This window comes from Anolis carolinensis, chromosome 2, assembly GCF_035594765.1.
Source record: "Anolis carolinensis isolate JA03-04 chromosome 2, rAnoCar3.1.pri, whole genome shotgun sequence".
NCBI classification, from domain to species: Eukaryota; Metazoa; Chordata; class Lepidosauria; order Squamata; family Dactyloidae; genus Anolis; species Anolis carolinensis.
The window spans coordinates 180,806,954-180,831,451 of record NC_085842.1 but is presented as its reverse complement, the minus strand read 5'-3'; the positions used below and the strand labels follow the sequence as shown (position 1 = coordinate 180,831,451).

General features: G+C 41.5%; 1 protein-coding gene across 2 annotated transcripts in view; it reads right to left on the bottom strand.

The window, feature by feature from the left end:
• Positions 1-24,498, bottom strand: part of foxp3 (forkhead box P3) — a 151,939-nt gene that overhangs the window by 40,681 nt on the left and 86,760 nt on the right. Inside the window, exon 1 of one of the 2 annotated variants that reach the window (XM_008103924.3) lies at positions 3,512-3,628. The exons of the other annotated variant lie outside the window; for it this stretch is intronic. The gene's annotated coding sequence lies outside the window, so the exon portion shown is untranslated. Of the gene's footprint in view, positions 1-3,511; positions 3,629-24,498 lie in introns of those variants that run through there. 2 annotated transcript variants of the gene reach the window in all.

The following is a 24,498-nucleotide window of genomic DNA, read 5'->3' as shown; positions in this document are numbered from 1 at the left end:
AAAGGAGAGGGGTGGAAATGGTGGGAAGAGAAAGCTGGCTTTACGTAGTAGTGACCCTGAAACACCACATGACTTGGGGTACATTCACACTACGAATTTAAAGTGCTCTTATTCCACTTTAACAGCCATGAAATACTGCTGCCTCCAAACTGCAAATCCCAAAATTCCACAGGAGAAAGCCAAAGCAATTAATATTGAGGAAAAGTATTACAATTCTAATGTGTGAAAGGGCTACTAGAAAGTACGCACACACACTTTAATAAAATAATAATAAAACTTTAAAATTTAAGAAAAATGAAGATAATTTTTTTTATTTAAGCACAGTGGCAAGATTAACAATTGTAAAGATCTGGAAAGGAAAAAGACTCCCAACCCGCGAAGAATGGATAATAAAATTACTAGATATAGTACAAATGGACAAATTAACACAAAAAATAAGAGAAGGGAAAAACAAAACAGACTGGACAAACTTTACAAAATTTCTTACAAAAAGAAGAATGGATTTTATGATAGACCTGTCTAATATATAAAACAGATTAAACTGAATACATAAAGACACAATTAACGAAAGAGACAACTCTGAAGCCAAGATGGGAAGTCTAAACCGATTTTTTTCTTTTTAAAAAAATCTCTTTTTCTATTTTTACTTTTCCTCTTGCTACTTTCCCACTTTTCTATTGATATATTGTTCTTTCAATGTATCATACTTCACTATAAAAAGAAAATAAAAATTATTCACAAAATAAATAAATAAAATAAAACTTTATTTTTGTACCACCCTATCACCCCAAGAGGACTCAGGGCGGTTTCCAACATAAGGCAAAACATTCTATTGCCAAAAGAAAGCCGTACAACAAAATTAAACATCATAAAACAAAACTTACAATCCTGCTAAACAACCACAAAGATTTAAAATCCAGTTTCAATTTATTCCATCAGACGGATTCAAAATACTAATGGCCAACTATGCCACTAGAAGCATCTTTTTATTTAAGTGACCTTTTATTTATGGTATAAAATAAATAAGAAATTGGGTTGTTGTGCATTTTCCGGGCTGGATGGCCATGTTCCAGAAGCATTCTCTCCTGACGTTTCACCCACATCTATGGCAGGCATCCTCAGATTGTGAGGATGCCTGCCATAGAGGTGGGCCAAACGTCAGGAGAGAATACTTCTGGAACATGGCCATCCAGCCCGGAAAATGCACAACAATACAGTGATTCCAGCCATGAACAACAAATAAGAAATTACTATAAGGTGTTAATCACAATCCACCCTTTATGAAACATTTCCTCTGCTGAGGGTGTAGCAACAGATTATAACCATGTGTGCGTGCATGCGAGAAACACAGTGAAAAAGCCGTGTTTTGTATCAACAGTGCTTTGAAATTTTGCAAAAGAATACACAAACCAAATTTAGAACGTGATTATCTGGCTGGATGATGTTTTTTGCTTTCAAGTGGCTGACAGAAATGAAAAGGAAGGGCCATTTTTGTCCAAACTTTATTTTATGTTCTATTTATTTATCCTAGGTGCTTGCAGGAAAGGGTACAATTACGAGGTGTCTAGACTGGGTAGGGTTGAATTTGCAAACCCCTTTGAGTTTTCTCCGCCTTTTTATGACTACACAAAATGTGTTTATGAAGGAAAGATAGAAGAGCTGTCCCGTGTATTTTGAGAGGTACCAGATCTTTCCCATCTGGAAGCCCTGTTTTTGTGCCAAGCCCCAAACCAATACAATACCTGCCTTGGCACTAACACTAGTCAAGCATTTATGTATGTATGATTGCATGTTTCAAAAGCCTTTGGGTCCAGTCCCATTCCTCTTTGGAACAACAACAACAACAACAACAACAACAACACAACAACAACAACAACAATGTTATTTTTGTACCTCGCCTCATCTCTCCGAAGGGACTCAGGACAGCTAACATGGGGCCAAGCCCATGTTAGAAGAAATGAGTGTTAAATTTTGAAGACCAAGCCATAGCACGACTTGAGAATTAATATTAGAAGGAAGGATCACTTGTCCCCAGGCAGAGTATGGGACAAAGAAGCTGGTTGTTAAGACGGCTGTCAAGGAATAATGGTTACTTCAAAAGACTCCTCCAAGAAGTCACCTCACAACTTAGAACCAAAGTAAATGTGACACAGAAGCATCACTATAAACCAGGTCTCCTTTTAAAACAGCAGCAACATAAACACCTGCCATTAGAAGTTTTAGGGACATCCTTTCCAACATACTGTTAGTATCTACACATATCCACCAGAGGTTTTGTATTTATTTATTGTTTGCCGAAATATCTTGGAGTTGTTGTTTTATGATAAAACCAACAAAACTGAGCAATAGCAATCAATGATACTGCAAAATATATAACATAAAGCCACTGTGGTTCTTTCCCTGTCTCAGGTTACTGCCATGTTATGTTCATGTGCTTAAATGTTAAACCATTTAAAACTGAAAAGCAGCTCACCGTGGCCACTTTCATCTCGGATGAATTGCCTGGCCTGGCGCTATATTCAAATGAACAAGGGCAAGAAAAATATAAAAACATACTGCTTAAAAGTGAGAAAGAAAAGAAAAGAAGGAGAAGGAGTAAAACAGTACATAGTAATGGTGAAGCATAGGGAGCAGTAGGAAATGTAAAAGAAATAAGCATGTCATTTATTCTGCCAATTGCAACCAAAATGAGAACATGCTCAAAAGGCATCTGTGCTTTAGATAACTGCTTCTTAAACTATGGATCCCCCTAGGGCCCTTCCACCCAGCCATATAACCCAGAATATCAAGTCAGAAAAACCCACAATATTTGCTTTGAACTGGGTTATCTGAGTCCACACTGCCATATATTCCAGTTCAAAGCAGAAAATGTAGGATTTTATTCAGCTGTGTGGAAGGGGCCTTAGTTAGTTCACTGTTGGGATCAAGAAACATTTGGCAACACAGTGCTGTCTTCACACAGGACTCTGCAAAATATGCTTCAGCTGTACTTCACAAAAAGGTACAGCTGTTTACAGCCTGTTTAGCAAGCTTTGCAAATGCTGATTTGTTATCAAGAAATATTTGATTTTCATACATATTTTATATATCTATATACCCAATGTCACGTAAAACATTTCTCCAGCCAAAAGGGGTCACGATAAAAAAAAAAGTTCATGAAACCCTGCTTTACATTCACAAGTATAAATGACCTTGTAGTAACCCAAGTTGTATATGTAGGGAGGGTTAAACAGTGTTTCTCAACCTGTGGGTCCCCAGATGTTTTGGCCTTCAACTCCCAGAAATCCTAACAGCTGGTAAACAGGCTGGGATTTCTGGGAGTTGTCGGCCAAAACACCTGGGGACCCACAGGTTGAGAAACACTGGTCTAATGGAACATGTTTCCAATGGAAAGCAACACTAACACAATTGAGATAACTAAAAACTGTGCTTTTAAGAGCCCCACCATCAGCACACCTTAAGCAGCCACTAACAGTTTGGTGTAAGAGACTTTGGACTTTTGTCCCCTCACCTTTTTCTGCAGTCCCATTCTCTCACCACGTCCTGAAGGTGGTCTGGACCCATCCCTTAGTGTCTATTTGTGGGCAAGGAGCAACTCTCTGAGCTCCCACACCTGAGCCCACCTCAATTTATTGGCATGACCTCTTTGCGTCACTGTCCAGGCCCCTCCCCAGCCATATAAGTTGGGGGAGTTTATGGGGTGGATGGGAGAGGGGAAACCCTAGACGTCTCAGCTTCTCTTTTGTTGTGGGGCAGTTCTTCATACGCTCTTCAGATACCGCAAACACACAAATATAAACACCTGAAGTAAGCAGCCCTTGCTCTGACATACTTTCACTTTTTCTGGTTTCCTTCTCTTATTAGTAGTCCTGCTGCCTGAGAGAGTGAAATCGTCCTATCACTTGCACTTGCAAGGACAGGAAGCAGTGGGATAATTTTGTCAGTAGGCCTAATTCAACTCTTTAATATTTTGTAAAAGTGTTTTACTGAAGTTTAACATCTTTAAAGGTTCCAGTTAGATGGCTAAAAAACACAAATGGGATGGGGTTGGGGGGGTTAGGAGAAATAGGAGATATCTGGTAAGAAGAGACAGAAAATCAAGGCAGAAAATCCCACAATATCTGCTTTGAACTGGGTGAGTCCAAATTCAGATAATGTGGGATCTTCTGCCTTGATATTCTGGAATATAGGGCTGTCTGGAAGGGCTCTAAGATTCACAAATTTATGGCTAGAAAAGCATGTGTACAAAGAAGAAAGGCAGGGCTTCTTGCAAACTGCTACACTGATGAACACCTGATGAACCAACCTGGACACAGTATATTATTTGAGAACACAGAAATGCTTGACCACTCCAACAACTATCATGTCAGACTACACAGAGAAGCCACTGAAATTCACAAACATGTGGACAATTTCAACAGAAAGGAGGAAACCATGAAAATGAACAAAATCTGGCTACCAGTATTAAAAAACTCAAAAATCAGAACAGTAAATAAGAAGCAACACTCTGAGACATGGGAACTAGGGGCAGTTAACAGGGAATGCCCCCAGGCAGAAAGCAGCTAGTAGATGTAGCCATTCAATGCAAATTAGGGTGATTAACTGGAACATTTACGCTGGCCTCCAACTGACAAGAGTTCTTCTCTCACCCTGGGCTTCCCACAGATATATATAAACATTCCTTGCTTAGTTTTTCCATACCTCACAGCCTCTGTGGATGCCTGCCATAGATGTGGGCGAAACATCAGGAGAAAATACTTCTAGAACATGGCCATACAGCCCGGAAAACATACAACAACCCTGTGATCCCAGCCATGAAAGCTTTCAACAACACATTGCTACACTTCTCCTCCTTGATCAGAATAAAATAACTTTATCTGCCTAGTATTCCAGTTCTAAGCAGAAAATGTGGGATTTTATTCAGCTGTGTGGAAGGGGCCTCGGTTTAAAGCAGATATTGTGGATTATCTGCCTTGATATTCTGGGTTGTATGGCTGTGTAGAAGTGCCCTCGGTCTGTTTGTCCTTGTCCCTCAGACTGTTGGAGGCCAAACTATTGTTGTTTATTCATTCAGTTGTTTCTGACTATTTGTGACCTCATGGACCAGCCCACGCCAGAGCTCCATGTCAGCCGTCACCACACCCGGCTCTGTCAAGGTCAAGCCAGTCACTTCAAGGGTACCATCCATTCATCTTGCCCTTGGTCGGCCCCTTTTCCTTTTTTCTTACATTTTCCTCAGCATTTGTTGTTGTTGTTGTTTAGAAGTGGAAATTTCAGTAGCTGTTAATGCAAACCCACCCTGCTGAAACATCCTCTTCTGAACAAGAATTATAGTTCTGGATCTCTGTCTTGTTTTTCACCAGGCAGCTTTGACTCAGGAAAACTGAGCATTCACCTTTGGCATATGTGGATCTCCTTGCAGTGTTTAACTCAGAAAGGCAAAAAACTGAATAAACAAACAACAGCTAGTGATAATATACTAATAACATACACGCCATTGCTCTGTCATTTTGGATAACAGTTGCAAAGATATCACATTTACACTCCCCAACCTGGAAATGCCAGTTTTATTTTCAGAATAGCACCGCTTTATTCCTCCACCCTATCTTTCGCAAACTAACCAGTCTCTCCATCTTAGCCGTATTTAAAAAACCTGTACATTTCTAAAATGTATGCCTCTACAATGCGGAACCTGAATTAAAAATAATTAACCAAGCTTCTGATCATTTTTAATGATCTGCAACGATCTCACAAGATAGACATTTTATCATTACACACACATCCTTTAGATACAAAGGCAGCCACAGCTCTTACAATTAAGATTTTTGCAACAATAATACATATGTGGAGTTTGTTTCCAAAATGTACCAAATCAAAAAAAGTGGGAAAATGAGTTATAGGTGGGAGCAGAATATTATGTACAGATGAAACCTATCAAAAGGTATCGAAATACTTCAGTATAGAGCCTGGAAAACTGCATTTTATAGCAAAAGAATGCATATCCTCAAAAAATTTAATTCCTGTGAAATGTATTTGGATAGATTTATTTCCTTTTGGAAACAAATTCCATGTGCAGTCCAGGCCTAAATATCTCACTAATTTAAAAATGACGCCATACTGCAATGTTGGACTTACTGTATATACTCGAGTATAAGCCTAGTTTTTCAGCCCATTTTTTAAGACTGAAAAAGCCCCCCTCGGTTTATACTCGGGTGAGGGTCCTGGTTGGCTTATATCTGGGTCAGCTTATACCTGAGAATATATGGTACTTTAATTATTTTTCTCTATTATTATTGGTATTATTACATTTATTATTTTTCTCTATTATTGTTGCTTCTAATACATTTATTTTACTCTTTTTTATTATTATTATTAATACATTTATTATTTCACTCTGATCTTATTATTATTATATATTATTTTACTCTATTTATTATTACTTGTATTATTTTTCTGTATTTAGTATTATTATTTTTATTACATGTACAGTAGAGTCTCACTTATCCAAGCTAAACGGGCCAGCAGAAGCTTGGATAAGTGAGTATCTTGGATAATAAGGAGGGATTAAGGAAAAGCCTATTAAACATCAAATTAGGTTATGATTTTACAAATTAAGCACCAAAACATCATGTTATACAACAAATTTGACAGAAAAGGTAGTTCAATACACAGTAATGTTATGTTGTAATTACTGTATTTACGAATTTAGCACCAAAATATCACGATATATTGAAAACATTGACTACAAATCCAGAGGCTTGGATAAGTGAAACTTGGATAAGTGAGACTCTACTGTATTATTTTACTCTTTACTCTTATTTTACTATTATTAGTAAAAGGATACATAAGCACATTTACATTGAAGAAGATGAGAATAATGATTTGATTTGATCAGAGTTGGTCCGTCTTATCTTAAATTTGAGCTTTATATAAATATTTAAAAACATTTAACCTACTGATGCCTCAATTAATGTAATTTTATTGGTATCTATTTTTATTTCTGAAATTTACCACCCTCGGCTTATACTGGAGTCAATGTTTTCCCACATTTTTGTGGTAAACTTAGGTGCCTTGGTTTATATTCGGGTCGGCTTATATTCGAGTATATACGGTAATCAGGACTCTGGGTTCAAAGGAAATAGTTTCAAAGTTCCAGTGATGAACGTTTTAGAATTTTCTTCTTTCTCCTGTTCCCCTACAGCTCTCAATGCCATCTGAGAAAACAACCAAAGAAGTTTGCCCAAAGACCCAGAGTGGGTTTTGAGATGCCCAGCAACTGCAGTAGGGAAAGTGGAATTGCCACGTTGACAGTTCAATGGGAACCTGCTATTGTGCCGGTACTAGGTTGTGGCTGGATTTTTCCCTAGGTCTTCAATAGCTTAAAATTATAAATACATTTTAAAATTCTGAATTTCAAACTGCTGTTAACTCCAAATGTAATTAGCTTTAAAAATCCCCTTTCTGTAGCTTCTCTGGGTTTTTTTTTAATATTTAGATCCTTGCCACAAAAGCCTACATTAAATGAACATTTAGCAGAGCAGCTTCCTTAAAACTCAGCACAGACAATGTTTAAGTCAAAAGGCATTTGAAATACTGGCCTCTCAATATAAAGGCAGAAATGTCAGGAGAATAATTGGGAAAGAAAAGAAAAACGGAACACTTTAAGGCAAAGATATTATAAATATAACCCCACATGCAAAATAAATGCAATGAACTTCTCTCTTGAAATTTCTACAAAAAGGTGAGTTGGAAGATATGTTGAACTTGAAACAAAAACGTGGCCACACACCCAGCAAAACAACAACAAACAAACTCAAAAGAGCATGGCTATTTTATCATCGTATCTACTGCTGCATGACTAAATGCAAGCTGATCATCCCTTATCCAGAATTCTGAAATCCAAAATATTCCAAACATTTAAAATTGTCGACATGGGTGGCTGAGAAAATTACCCCTTTGTTTTCTAATCAATAAATGTACACAACATTTATTTCATGCACAAAATTATTTATAATGTTTTATAAAGCTTCCTCCAGACTATGTGTACAAAGTGTTTTTGATTGGATCCACAATGTTTATATTATCCACACCTCAGGAATTGTTACAAGAGCAGTTACATATGAGGTCTGGCCTCCTATCCCTTCATCCTAAGCTTATAGGATTTCTGAAGCGCCTTCCACACAGCTGAATAAAATTTCAAATTATCTGCTTTGAACTGGAATATATGGCAGTGTGGACTCTGATAACCCAGTTCAAAGCAGATATTGTGGGATTTTCTGCCTTGATATTCTGAGTTATATGACTGTGTAAGGGCCCTGAGAGAGTTTTATACACTTAATCATGCTGGCTTTTTAGGCGAAATACTCAGGGCCCTTCCACACAGCCATATAATCCAGATAACCCACAATATCTGCTTTGAACTGGATTATCTGAGTCCACACTACCATATAATCCAATTCAAAGTGCATTTTATACTGCTGTGTGGAAGGGGCCTCAGTTACTAGTTTCCAAATCAATGGGAGGAATATTTGTTCTGGATTTTATAATTGCACCTATCAGAGCTGTCCACGGTTCTGAACCCTATCCCAAAACATCATAGATTCCAGACCTTGGAAAAAAGTCTAGATTAAAGGCAGATTAGATTCAGGTGCCCCGGTGGCAAAGTGTGTTAAAGCACTGAGCTGCTGAACTTGCAGACCGAAAGGTCCCAGGTTCAAATCCCGGGAGCGGAGTGAGCACCTCCGCTGTTAACTCCAGCTTCTGCCAACCTAGCAGTTTGAAAACATGCCAATGTGAGTAGATCAATAGGTACCGCTCCAGCGGGAAGGTAAGGGCACTCCATGCAGTCATGCTGGCCACATGACCTTGGAGGTGTCTATGGACAACACCATCTCTTAGGCTTAGAAATGGAGATGAGCACCAACCCCCAGAGTCAGACATGACTGGACTTAACATCAGGGGAAACCTTTACTTTACCTAGATTCAGGGAACCATTGAAAGAAAACCACTGGGTTGATGACATGTGGTACATAATACCACATAATAGTCACACACTCACACAAACACAAGCATTTTTTTGGTCCCGGTTACAGTATTTTCAAAGTAAAGGTAGTTTCCCTTGACATTAAGTCTAGTTGTGTCCAACTCCAGAGGTTGGTGCTCATCTCCATTTCTAAGCCAAAGAGCCAGAGTTGTCCATAGACACCTCCTAGGTCATGTGGCCAGCATGACTGCATGGAGCACCGTTACCTTCATGCAGAAGCGGTACCTTTAATCCATGTTTTTATTAGTTCTTGTTTTTTATTGGCTAATGTTTAAATTTTTTAATTGTGCATGTTTTTGTCTATTGCTGTGTTTTATACTGCTACTGTTTTTATTCGGGCTTGGCCCCATGTAAGCCGCTCTGAGTCCCCTTTGGGGAGATAGAGGCAGGGTATAAAAATAAAGTTATTATTATTATTATTATTATTATTATTATTATTATTATTATTACCTATTGATCTACTCACATTTGCATGTTTTCGAACTGCCAGGTTGGCAGAAGCTGGTGCTAATAGTGGGAGCTCACTCCGCTCCTCAGATTCGAAACACCAACCTTTTGGTCAGTAAGTTCAGCAGCTCAGCGGTTTAACCTGCTGCACCACTGAGGGGTTGTATTTTCAAATTCCTTACATAATAGTCACACCCTTGATTTACCGGTAGGCAGCCTCCCTACAGTAAACACCCATCTACTTGCCTGCCTGCTTCACACACTCACCCAGATACTCACCCACCTGCTGCCTACTCACCCACCCAAAGACCCACCCACCTACTTCACTCCTTCACTTATTCACACATCCACCCACCCAAAGACCTACTCGTCCACTCATCCATTCACTTACTCATGCACTCACTCATATGCCCATCCATCCACTGCCTTGCCTTCCTTCTAGTTGTTGTGATTGTTGGTGGTGGATAGCAGCAAAATGAAAATTTGTCATATGTTGGAGACCCACAGCAGATGTCTGGGATACCAAGAAAGGAAAACTGCTTGAACTGCATACCACTTCAATTTGGTTGCATCTATTATACATACCACTATCCAAGCCCTGCAATGGTCTTTCTCAATGATGATATTGGGGGCAAATGATCTGGCTGCATCCTATCAGCACTGTTTGTATACATTGTACCTAAGATTGCTGGAGACTTCAATGAATTAGGCTAGTCTAAATCTATTTGAGAGCTTCCGCTGGACAATTAAATAGTGTTATTCCACATAGCCTTTTATATTTGAAACTTTTGTTTTGATTACAAGCTTTAAAATCATATTTAAGAGTTGTTTTAAAAGGATTTTTAAAGAGTACTTTAATGCATTTGTAACATTTTTTAAAAATCTGTACTGTTTTAAATATTTTTACTTGTTGTGTACTACAGGTAGCCTTGTGAGCTGGGAGATGGTATAGAAGTACTTCACAAAAATACATGATGAACAAATGCATCATACACTGAAAAAAAATAATAAATAATAAATTTTATTTTTACACCGCCACCATCTCCCTTAAGGAACTCGGGGTGGCCAACAAAATACAGCGAAGTGCCGCTTATAGATAATACATAAATCTGAAATGATAAAAACCACAGAATTACAACCACACAAATACATAATTACAATGTAAAACATTAACATTCATAAAATGCAGTCATAGCTGTGGAAAAAAACAAGGTGTTTCAATTTCAAAGATTTCAGATCTACAATTAGAACTCCTCTCCATTATAAGGTAAAGTAAAGGTTTTCCCCTGACATTAAGTCTAGTCGTGTCTGACTCTAGAAGTTGGTGCTCATCTCCATTTCTCAGACGAAGAACCAACGTTGTCTGTAGACACCTCCAAGGCCATGTGGCTAGCATGACTGCATGGAGCGCCATTACCTTCCTGCCAGAGCAGTACCTATTGATCTACTCACATTTGCATGTTTTCAAATTGCTAGGTTGGCAGAAGTTGGGGCTGACAGCAGGACCTCACCCCGCTCCCCGGATTCAAACCGCCGACCTTTCGGTCAGCAAGTTCAGCAGCTCAGCAATTTAATCCACTGCGCCGTCGGGGGCTCCTCTCCATTATAAGGAGTGCCTATTCCACAGAATTATCAATTGACATATCATCCAGCTTGGATATTTATCATATGAAAATCAAATAGGATAAATATATTGCAAAAGGGAATAACTTTACGGGGCCAGGGAGAGGGGGAGGGAGAGAGACTAGGATGAAAACTACAGGTTGACAATCCCCTATCTGAAATGCTTGGGATCAGAAATGTTTTGGATTTCAAATTTATGAAGGTTTTCGAGTACTAGTTTGCAGATATATATACAACATGAGATGGGACAAAATGTATGGATGTTTCAAATATAGCTTGCATACATGGATCAAAGGTAATTTGACCCACAATACAGTATTTTAATGACTTGTGCATGAAACAAAGTTTGTGCACACTGAAACATCAGAAAGCAAAGGCGTCACTATCTCAGATCCCCATGTGTATGTTTTCAGATACTGGATTTTGGAATTCCAGATAAGGCAGGTACGGGCAAACCCAGGCCTGGGGAACAGATGGGGCTCCTTGGGCTCTTTTCTCAGGCCCTCCTCTCTTTCACCATCCCCTCCGTCCCTCACTCTTTCCTTACTCTCTTCCTCCCTCCTTTCCTTACCTCCATCTTTCTCCCTCACTCCCTCCTTTCTTCCCTTCCACACTTTCATCCTTCCCTCTTGTCTCCCTCCTTCTCTCTCTCCATTTTTCTGTCCTTTCTTCCTTTCTTCCTTTTTGTCTTCCCTCCCTCCCTCCATTCCCTTTCACCCTTCCTTCCCTCTTTCCTCTCTCTTTCCCTTCTCTTTCTCCTTTCTTCTTTCCTTCCCTTTTGTCTTTCCTTCCTTTTCTCTTTCCTTCTTCCCTCCCTCCCTTCCTTCCCTCTCTTCCACCCTTTTCTTCCTTCTACCCTCCCTTCCTTCCTTCTTCCCTTCTCTTTTTCCTCCCTCATTTCCTCCTATGGGGTGTTAGCCCCAGTGGAGAAGTGTGTTAAAGCGCTGAGCTGCTGAACTTGCAGACTGAAAGGTCCCAGGTTCAAACCCCGGGAGCGGTGTGAGTGGCTGCTGTTAGCTCCAGCTTCTACCAACCTAGCAGTTCAAAAACATGCCAATGTGAGTAGATCAATAGGTACCACTCCGGCGAGAAGGTAAGGGCGCTCCATGCAGTCATGCCGCCACATGACCTTGGAGATGTCTATGGACAACGCCGGCTCTTTGGCTTAGAAATGGAGATGAGCACCAACCCCCAGAGTCAGACATGACTGGACTTAACATCAGGGGAAACCTTTACCTTTAGAGAGGGAACATGAGAACCATGTGTCAAGATTTCAAAGGGTGTCCCATTGAGGAGGGGGAGGATGACTTTCTGCTGCTCGAGAGACCAGGGCACAAGGGAGCAATGGGTTCAAATAGAAGGGAAAGAGATTCGACTTCCTGGAGAGTGGCATAGGCTGCCCGGAGGCCCTATATCCTAGAATATCAAGGCAGAAAATCCCACATTATCTAAGTGTGGACTCAGTTAACCCAGTTCAAAGCAGATATTGTGGGATTTTCCGCCTTGATGTTCTGGGATATAGGGCTGTGTGGAAGGGCCCTGGGATTTTGGTGGAGTCTCCTTCTCTGGAGGTTTTTCCGCAGAGGTTGTCTATCGGGAGTGCTTTGATTGTGCCTTCCTGCAAGGCAGGGAGGTGGACTGGATGGCCCTTGGGGGTCTCCTCCAGCTCTAGGATTCTATATCAGGAGTAGGCAATACGGGGTCTAGTGCATACACTTTTTCTCTCCCATCAACCAACTCATCCTGACCAAGGCCAACCCTTTTGGGATCTAAACTTTTCCTGTCTTTTTTTTTTCTTTCTGTCTCCGAAAGAGAAGGGGAAGGAGAAGAAAGGGCAGGGAGGGGGTTTGTGGAGAATCCTCTCCCTCCCTCTCTGACCACCCACCCATGCGGCTCCCAAGCTAGAAGGTTTGCCCATGCCTGAGATAGGGGATGCTCAACCTGTCTAAACATAATCAACCAGGTTAGCTCAGTGTCACAAATGTTAAAGTGAACAGATAAGAATCAGGTGTATTTATTATTACAGAATGTGAAGAACACTAGGAAGTCTCTCTGGAGTTCACTAGGAGAATGTAAAACATATCAACATAAGCAGAGCCATATTGAATCAGGCCAAAGCTCTCCCAACATTCTGTTCACATAGCAGTGAACTAGTTGCTTATGGAAGCACACAAGCAGGGAATACATTGCAGCTGTGCCCTGTCTCACATTCCCCAGGCAACTGATACAGAAAGGCATACTGCTTGTGACACTGGAGTAATATATAGCTCTCCCGCCTAGTAATCACATTTGTCTCCAATGCTTCATGAATTTATCTAATCTAAGTTGGCAGACAGAGCTACACCTTGTAGCAATGAATTTCGCAGTTCTACATACCATAGTTTCACATGCTATATACTGGGCAAAAAAGTACTTCCTTTTATCTGCTTTGGATCTTCTACCATTTAGCATCAGCAAAAGACCACAGATATTAGTATTATAAGAATAAGATATAAGATTTTGCCTACTTTCTTGACACAATGTATTCCATTAATCTGAAGATGCTGATATGGATCTACATGAAAGTCAACCAGATTGGCAATAATGGAGGGTACAAAGTAAAATAAATAAAGACTATGCTTTCTTCAAATTTCAGAACTGGACAATGGCAGTCATGGGATACAGTTGAAATACAAGGAGATCTAGTATGTTACATGAGTAGTTGTCAGGTCTTGCGCATTAATATATGCACACACTGCATGTACCAACATTGTTTATCTCTAGATGTAGATATAGAGGTACAATATGTATTGTGTAAAAGAAACAAACCCACTTATTAACTGTCACATTGCTTGTAGTCAAAACCTAATCTGAAGATATTTGTTTTGCTAAATAGGCAGTTGTGAAGAACTTATTTATTAAAAATATATACAGGCAGCTCCCAAGTTAGGAAAAATATCAGTTCTGTAGGTTTGTTGTATGTTTTTCCATACCTCACAACCGCTGAGGATGCCTGCCATAGATGTGGGCGAAACATCAGGAGAGAATACTTCTAGAACATGGCCATACAGCCCGGAAAACATACAACAACCCTGTGATCCCGGCCATGAAAGCCTTCGACAACACATTCTGTAGGTTTGTTCTTAAATTGAATTTATTTGTAAGTCGGAACAGGTAATTTTTTAAAGTGTAGCTTCAGCCAAAAAAAAATTTTAGCTTTGGATTTTTGGGAAAATCATGACCTGTTAAGAGTCATAATTTTTTGAGAAAGACATTAATAACCTTTTGGACACATAACCTTTTGGAAAGGCACAACTTCCAGAGAAGGGCTAAAAACTCATTTGAGTGAATCTTCTCTTTAGTGGAAAATAATATCCACTAGCATTGATGCAAGGCAATGTGGCTTCAGTTATTACACTTGTCTGTGATCTGTTAATGGCACTCCATGCAGTCATGCCGGCCACATGATCTTGAAGATGCCTACGGAATACGCCGGCTCTTCAGTTTAGAAATAGAGATGAACACCAACCCCCAGAGTCAGACACGACTGGACTTAATGTCAGGGGAAAACCTTTAAAAACCTTTTAAATAATCTGTTAGGAAAAGAGATATGCCAATTCACAAAAATATAGCAGAGTTTAAGAAGTGTTATTTCAGTTGCCTAAAAAACATCTACTCTCAGTTAAAATACTTTGGTTTAAATCATGCGCTCAAAAGACAAAATAAAGTGGTCTTTGTTAAAATAACATACTGTATATACTCGAGTATAAGCCTAGTTTTTCAGCCCTTTTTTTAAGACTGAAAAAACCCCCCTCGGCTTATACTCGGGTGAGGGTCCTGGTTGGCTTATATTTGGGTCAGCTGATACTCGGGAATATACGGTACATTTATTATTTTTCTCTATTATTATTGGTATTATTACATTTATTATTTTTCTCTATTATTGTTGTTACTATTACATTTATTTTACTCTATTTTTTATTATTAATAATACATTTATTATTTTACTCTGATCTTATTATTACATTTATTATTTTACTCTATTTATTATTACATGTATTATTTTCCTGTATTTTTATTATTATTATTATTACATGTATTATTTTACTCTATTATTATTGAAAGGATACATAAGCACATTTACATTGAAGAAGATAAGAATAATGATTTAATCAGAGTTGGACAGTCTTATCTTAAATTTGTGCTTTATGTAAATGTTCAAAAACATTTAACCTACTGATGCCTCAATATAATTTTACTGGTTTCTATTTTTATTTCTGAAATTTACCACTCTCGGCTTATACTGGAGTCAATGTTTTCCAAGTTTTTTTGTGGTAAAATTAGGTGCCTCGGCTTATATTTGGGTCGGCTTATACTCGAGTATATACGGTAGTTGGTTTACTCTTAAACTTCATGTATTCAGCATGCAAGTACATTGCTTATCAATCCAGTTACAAGTGGATTTGAAGTAGTTACTCTGAGCAGATAACACAGGGCATCTTTCTTAGAATCAACAGTCCAAAATCTGAAACATCTCTCATAGTCTAATAAAGTCTGTACAGTCTGAGAGGCTAATGGTGTCTTATGTTGTCTGAGAGTCTAATACTGCCTTGGTGCCAGATTGTGGTCCCAATCTGAATTATATACATAACAAATGACTAGTTTAGGAGGCTTGTAGAAAGTTGCCATTTCCAACATGGATAGCAAAGGGATGAGTTAACACTTCTATAATGTCTGTTTTGCTGTCTGTGCCCCTGTTCAGAAGATTTCACCACATTTTTTGTCCCTGTAATAATTAGATTTTGAAAAATTTGGCTTGCAGTGGAAATAGGAATTTGTGCGAAAGCTGCAGTGGAGATGCCTCTTCCCCATGATAACTCTCTAAGGAATGAATTTTCCTTCCAATGGGTATATTTTTCTCTCACTTCCTGTTGTCTCACCCCTGTTCTTAACTATGAGTAATTCGTAAGTCAGATGTTTGTAACTTTGGGACTGCCTATATGGTATTAATATGAGGAGCCCCGGTGGCGGAGTGTGTAAATGTACTGAGCTGGAAACTGAAAGGTCCCAGGTTCAAACCCCGGGAGCGGTATGAGCGGCCGCTGTTAGCTTCAGCTCCTGCCAACCTAGCAGTTCGAAAACATGCCAATGTGAGTAGATCAATAGGTACCGCTCCGGCGGAGGTTGTCCGTAGACACCTCTAAGGTCAAGTGGCCAGCATGACTCCATGGAGAGTCGTTACCTTCTCGCTGGAACAGTACCTATTGATCTACTCACATTTACATGTTTTTGAGCTGCTAGGTTGGCAGAAGTGGGGTTAATAGCAGGGGCTCACCCCGCTCTCCGGATTTGAACCGTCGACCTTTCAGTCAGTAAGATCAGCAGCTCAGCAGTTTAACCCACTGCACCAGAAATTGATATAATATAACTAGGTATATTTTATTTGTTTAATAGGTTGTGAACAGCATACGCTGGAAGTTCTGCCAATTGTTCAAAAAGATTTACTTGCTTATATTGTGATTCTCATATATTAACTCATTATAACTACTATGTTCATCAGATACTATCTTCATGTTAATTAAAAGGACAGAAAATATGCTGGAGCCTCTTCAAACTGTAGGCACCTATTAGAAATAGTTACTATTCTTGTTCTAAGGGTTCATGAGACTGACAATCTCTTAGGCAAATTCAAAACTGTTACATGGCTTTTGAAGTCTTGGATATTTTTAGTAGTACACCAATATCAGTTTCGGAATATATCTTCAACCATTTGTTCCAATGGGGAGAAAATTGTGTCCCTTGATTGTCCCTTAATTTCAAGGTGTCCTCCCTTCTTTTTAAATCGCTGAATGTTTTGCCTTTGGAATCACTATGTTCTCTCCTTAGAATATGATGCCATTTTCTATAGATAGAACAGCACCATTCCAAATATGTTTGTGCTAGCAACTAGCTCTCTTCCTTGGGAATCCCGCCTTTATAATTTCTTATAAAAGGATCTCAGCATCATGTCTGGTTTTGTTCTTAATATATAATCTGACATATCTGTAGATACAGTTGAGGATCTAACCATGGTAATTATCTGCATTGTGAAAGTATGGCTGGCACAGCATCTAAACCATTTGCTCAGCATCCAAATAAACAAATAAGGAAACACATATTTGATTCTAAGGTCTCTTCCACACCACTGAATAAAATCCCACATTTTCTGCTCTGAACTAGAATATATGGCAGTGTGGATTCAGATAACCCAGTTCAAAGCAGATATTGTGGGATTTTCTGCCTTGATATTCTGGATTATATGGCTGTGTGGAAGGGCCCTAAGTTTTCTTAGCGATCAATCAGTGGGAGTTTCTTTTTTCTTTTTTCTAGATAATCAAATAGGTTTCTAGTCTCAATATTGCTAGCTTAACTTTTATCTAACATATAGAATCTCAATACTGGCAGCTTTCCTTGCATTGAGTGATTGCTTCCAACATCAGGAGAGGAATTTTCCAGGTAGACTCATTGTCCCCTCTGCTTTTCATTATTGCCATGATCCCTCTGTCAACAATCTTACACAAACCAAATCTCGGCTATCAAACATCTAAGAAATCGCACAAAAATTCGCATCTGATGTACATGGACAGGGCCGGCCGGAGATAATTTTTAATGGGAAGCGGGGGTGCTGAAAAGCGCCCCCGCCACCGGCCCCGCCTCCCGCGCCCTGGCCCCGCCTCCCACGCTGCGTGGGAGGCGGGGCCATGGCGATTAGTGAGGGGGCGGGGCCACAGTTGGCCCCGCCCCCGCCCAGCGTGCCCTGGCCCCGCCTCCCACGCTGCGTGGGAGGCGGGGCCAGGGCACGCTGGGCGGGGGGCGGGGCCAGAGTTGGCCCCGCCTCCCACGCTACTCCCACTCGCCCGTCTGGCCTTCCTAGCAGGCCAGAAAGCAGCGGAGGTCCCTCCAGGCCGCGATTGCGGCCTGGAGGGACCTCCGCTGCTTTCTGGCCTGGTAGGAAAGGCCAGACGGGCGAGCGGGAGTAGCGGAGGCGGAGCCAGCTCTGACGCCGCTCCCCCCCCGCCCAGCGTGCCTTGGCCCCGCCTCCCACGCTGCGTGGGAGGCAGGGCCAAGGCACGCTGGGCGGGGGGGGAGCGGCGTCAGAGCTGGCTCCGCCTCCCACGCTACTCCCGCTCGCCCGTCTGGCCTTCCTAGAAGGCCAGAAAGCAGCGGAGGTCCCTCCAGGCCGCGATTGCGGCCTGGAGGGACCTCCGCTGCTTTCTGGCCTGGTAGGAAAGGCCAGACGGGCGAGCGGGAGTAGCGGAGGCGGAGCCAGCTCTGACGCCGCTCCCCCCCCGCCCAGCGTGCCTTGGCCCCGCCTCCCGAGGCAGGGCCAAGGCACGCTGGGCGGGGGGGAGCGGCGTCAGAGCTGGCTCCGCCTCCGCTACTCCCGCTCGCCCGTCTGGCCTTTCCTACCAGGCCAGAAAGCAGCGGAGGTCCCTCCAGGCCGCAATCGCGGCCTGGAGGGACCTCCGCTGCTTTCTGGCCTTCTAGGAAGGCCAGACGGGCGAGCGGGAGTAGCGTGGGAGGCGGAGCCAGCTCTGACGCCGCTCCCCCCCCGCCCAGCGTGCCTTGGCCCTGCCTCCCACGCAGCGTGGGAGGCGGGGCCAAGGCACGCTGGGCGGGGGGGGGAGCGGCGTCAGAGCTGGCCCCGCCTCCCACGCTACTCCCGCTCGCCCGTCTGGCCTTTTCAAGCAGGCCAGACGGGCCAGGGCGCACTGGGCGGGAGGCGGGGCACCGTCAGGGCGGTGCCCCGCCTCCCGCCCAGCCTGACGGCGCCCCCCCGGGCCTGCGCCCGAGGCGGCGGCGTCAGCTGCCGCATGAGTGGGGCCGGCCCTGTACATGGATGACCTGAAGCTGTATGGGAAAACGGAAACTGAAATCCAGTCTCTGACTAACACTGTCCGAATTTTTAGCACTGATATCAGCATGGACAAATTATGCTTGGCTTGGACAAATGTTCGACAGTGGCATTGAAGAAGGGAAAAATCATTGAAAGTGAGGGCATAAATATGCCTAATGGCCAAACAATAAAGTGTCACCAGCCAGAGGCCTATAAACATCTGGGCATATTACAGCTGGACAACATCAAGCATGAACATGTGAAGACTGTGGTCAGTAAAGAATACACACAAAGGGTCAGAAAAATTCTCAAAAGCAAGCTCAATGGAGGCAACACCATCAAGGCCATAAACACCTGGGCCATACCTGTCATAAGATATACTGCTGGTATCATAAACTGGGCACAGATGGAACGGGACAATTTGGACTGAAAAACAAGAAAACTCATGACCATTCATCATTCACCGCACCCTCGCAGTGATGTTGACCGGCTATATCTGCCTAGAAGATCAGGGGGCAGAGGACTCTTACAAGTAAAACAAGCAGTCAAAGAAGAAGAACATGCCCTGGTAGAATATGTAAAGTAAAGTGAAGAACCTGCTTTGACTGAAGTCAAAAATCACAGCAGACAAAAAACCAGTACAAGAAAATCACACTACAAACTAGAGCTGACAACTGGCACAACAAAACATTGCATGGAAAGTTCCTTGACAAAATTGAAGGAAAAGCTGATAAGGAGAAGACCTGGCTCTGGCTCACGAATGGGACCCTGAAGAAGGAGACAGAAGGCCTGATCCTTGTAGCCCAGGAGCAAGCCATCAGAACAAATGCAATTAAGGCCAAGATCAAAAAATCAGCTGATGACCCAAAATGCAGATTGTGCAAGGAAACCAACGAAACCATTGATCATCTCCTCAGCTGCTGTAAGAAAATCGCACAGACAGACTACAAACAGAGGCACAACTACGTGGCCCAAATGATTCATTGGAACTTATGGCTCAAGTACCACCTTCCAGCAGCAAAGAACTGGTGGGATCACAAACCTGCAAAAGTATTGGAAAATGAACACCCAAAGATACTGTGGGACTTCCGAATCCAGACTGACAAAGTTCTGGAACACAACACACCAGACATCACAGTTGTGGAAAAGAAAAAGGTTTGGATCATTGATGTTGCCATCCCAGGTGATAGTCGCATTGACGAAAAACAACAGGAAAAACTCAGCCGCTATCAGGACCTCAAGATTGAACTTCAAAGACTCTGGCAGAAACCAGTGCAGGTGGTCCATTGATTGGCACATTGGGTACTGATCTCAGCTGACATTTGGAAACAATAGACATTGACAAAATTACGATCTGCCAGCTGCAAAAGGCCACCCTGCTGGGATCTGCGCGCATCATCCGAAAATACATCACACAGTCCTAGACACTTGGGAAGTGTTCGACTTGTGATTTTGTGATACGAAATACAGCATATCTATCTTGTTTGCTGTGTCATAATAAAATAATAATATTTATTTGTATTCCACCCTATCTTCCCAAGGGGACTCGGGGTGGATTCCAACATTCAATGGCAAACATTCATTGCCTCCATAAAACAAACAAATGCTGACATAAAATCCCAGGAAAACCTCATATATGAAAACAGCAATTAAAACCTAACCTCAAATTAAAGCTAAGATCAATAATTTAAACCTAACATCAATAAATTAAACCAACATAGACAAAAATCATATAATGACATAAATCTGAACAAAAGTCCATATTAATTTTAAGAAGCCAACTGAAGACCACAAAGTTGTATGGGTTAGTTGTGTGACCTATGGTGGTAAATTTGGCTGACACAGACTAGCAGACAAACTCCCTATGAAGATATGAAGCATCCAAATGTTAGGTCTCCAATCCACTAAAGGTTCCAAACATTTTTAGAAGTTTCAGTTTTGTTTACGCCAAGGATTTCTGGCTTTCCTCAGTTATTTTTACAGCATTCTTTAGAAAATACGACCTGAAAGGCTGTTTGTACACCCAGGGAGAGCGCAGATGAGCTCCCTCTATCAGCTCCAGCTCCATGCGGGGACATGAGAGAAGCCTCCCACAAGGATGGTTTAAAAAAAAACCATCAAAACATCTGGGCATCCCCTGGGCAACATCCTTGCAGACGGCCAATTCTCTCACTCCAGAAGCAACTCAAGTTGCTCCTGACATGGAAAAAAAAACCTGTAGAATTAAATCAGGGCCCTTCCACACAGTCATAAAATCCAGAATATCCAGGCAGATAATTTACAATTTCTGGGTTATCTGAGTCCACGCTGCCATATAATCCAGTTCAATGTGGATTTTATACAGCTGTGTGAAAAGGGCCTCAGTTTGACACCACTTGAACTGCCATGGCTCAATGCTATGTGATTATGCAAGTTGTAGTTTGCCTTCTCTGACAAAGCGTGCTGATAATTCACCAACTACGACTCCCAGAAATCCAAAGAATTAAGTCATTGCAGTTAAAGTTAAAGGCAAACTCCATTTATTCTACAGTGTAGAACTAGCCAAAGATCTATACAGAAGATGGAGCCATTCCAAAATCAGTTGGTTGAAAGTTTTGAGCACAATACACTTCATCAGTTGCAGAATTATGCACCAATTAGGTCTTGCTAGGAGGAAGCTATCCAAAGGAAACCTCAATTTGGATCTCAGGTTTTTACATTTTTGGGTTTTCTCTCCTGGCAGCTTTAAAGGCTGTAAGGCCTAAATACCCTAAAAGCAGCAGGTTTTGTCTAAACTTGGAAGCTAAGAAGGGTCGACTTGGATGAGAGGCTGCCAATCACCGCCTTCTATTTGGAAACCGATGCCCTCACTGTGGAAGAATAGGGCTTGACAGTCATCTGCATACCCACCGCCAGGACAACACATCTGGAAGACAATCATATTTGGACAATGAGGGATCGCCTAAGAAGAAGGGAAAGAAGAAGATAACCCAGAATATGAAAGCAGATAATCCACAATATCTGCTTTAAACTAGAGTCCACACTGCCATAACCCAGTTCAATGTGGATTTTATACAGCTTTGTGCAAGGGGCCTATATTTCAGAGAAGGAACTGGCAACAAAAAAATCTCTTACCTAAGAAAACCCTGTGAAATGCATCTGGTCACCATAAATTGATAGGCACATACATACACACACATCTGGCAGTCTAACAACAAATCCTCCGATTGTGCAAAGACACACCTTCTGCTCCACGATCTCCTGTTCTATTTTATCAATTAATTGTGTTGCAGTTCTCTGCAGTCATTTATCCTTCTGATCCCGTCAAACATTTCTGGGCCACAAAAGCAGAACAAGAACTCAAAACAAGGCCCAAAGTTTTCATATTGGTGGAGCTGGTATTAAAAGTGCCGTGCGCCCCAAATCGAAACCCTTCCTCTCTTGCCAGCATTTGCAAGAGAGCAACGGATGCCCTTATACCATCCCAACCATCCCTGGGAAGTACTGTAGAATGAATACGGTTTGACTTCACTCAAACTGCCCTGGTTCAATGCTATGTCATCATGAGAGTGGCAGTCTGGTGAGGCACCAGCACTTTTTGATAGAGAAAGCTAAAGATTTTTATTTATTTATTAGTTAATACTTATTTTTTATTTGTGTCCTGCTTTATCTCTTTAACAAAGAGACTCGAAGCAGCTTACAATAAAACCAATATAATATAATTTGAAAACCTAAAAATATACAAGCATTCAAATAGAATGAAACACTGAATGGCCTTAAAAATAAACAGTTTAAACCAATTCAAAACCTAGGCTGTATCTACACTCCCCTATATCCCAGATCCTGATCCCAGATTCTCTGCTTGGGATTATATAAGGCTGAATCTATACTGCCCTATATCCCAGGTTCTGATCCCAGGGCCATATTACCAAGAATATCAAGATAATCCACAATATCTGCTTTGAACTCCACACTGCCATATAATCCAGTTCAACTTGGATTTTAAACAACTTGAAGAAGGGTCCCAGAATATTTGATTTGAACTGGATTATATGAGTCTAAACTGCCAGATAATCTGGGATATGCAGATAATCTGGAATCAGATCCTGGAATATAGAGCAGTGTGAAAGAGACCAGAGGCCCTTCCACACAGCCATATAACCCAGAATATCAAGGCAGAAAATCCCACAATATCTGCTTTGAATTGAGTTGTCTATGTCCACACTGCCATATATCCCAGTTCAAAGCAGATGTGGGATTTTATGGCTTCAAACTACAGGAAAGGAGATTCCACCTGAACATTAGAAAGAACTTCCTCACTGTGGGAGCTGTTCAGCAGTGGAACTCTCTGCCCTGGAGTATGGTGGAGGCTCCTTCTTTGGCGGCTGGATGGCCATCTGTCGGGGGTGCTTTGAATGCGGTTTTCCTGCTTCTTGGCAGGGAATTGGACTGGATGGCCCTTGAGGTCTCTTCCAACTATATGATTCTATGATTTGTTGAAAAGCATTTTGTTACTTTTGGCCGATCAGCTCTCTAATCTGAACATTCGTTGCTAAGGAAGGCAAAGGGACTTGACAAATAGGTGACCTTCCCTTCCATCCCTAGGAGCCTTGCAGACAATATAATAATAATAACAATAACAATAATAATATAAAAATACATAAACACATACAGTAGAGTCTCAATTATCCAACATAAATGGGCCGGCAGAATGTTGGATAAGCGAATATGTTGGATAATAAGGAGGGATTAAGGAAAAGCCTATTAAACATCAAATTAGGTTATGATTTTACAAATTAAGCACCAAAACATCATGTTATACAACAAATTTGACAGAAAAAGTAGTTCAATACGCAGTAATGCTATGTAGTAATTAATAAACCTTTATTTTTATATCCTGCCCCATCTCCCCGAAGGGACTCGGGACGGCTCACAATAGGGACAGGCCCGAAACAACAACACAACATATTTGAGAAAAACTTAAAACATTCCAACGATACACAAAATAAAATAATGGACAATACATTAAAATCCAAGCAGATAAAATCAAAGTAGGTAAAGGTTTTCCCCTGACGTTAAGTCCAGTCATGTCTGACTCTGGGGGTTGGTGCTCATCTCCATTTCCAAGCCGAAGAGGTAGACACCTCCAAGGTCATGTAGCCGGCATGACTGCATGGAGCACCGTTACCTTCCCGCCGGAGCAGTACCTATTGATCTACTCACATTGGCATGCTTTCGAATTGCTAGGTTGGCAGAAGCTGGAGCAGCAGCAGATGCTCACTCCGCTCCCGGGATTTGAACCTGGGACTTTTCGGCCTGCAGGTTCAGCAGCTCAGTGCTTTAACACACTTCGCCGCTGGGGTTCCTCGTATAAACACATACTATAATAAAATGTCTGAGAACAGGAATAATAAAATAATAATGACCAAGGAAGTGTTTAAGCCAGGCATGGGCAAACTTCAGTCCTCCAGGTGTTCTGGACTCCAACTCCCACAATTCCTAACAGCCGGGAGCTGGAGTCCAAAACACCTAGAGGGCCGAAGTTTGCCCA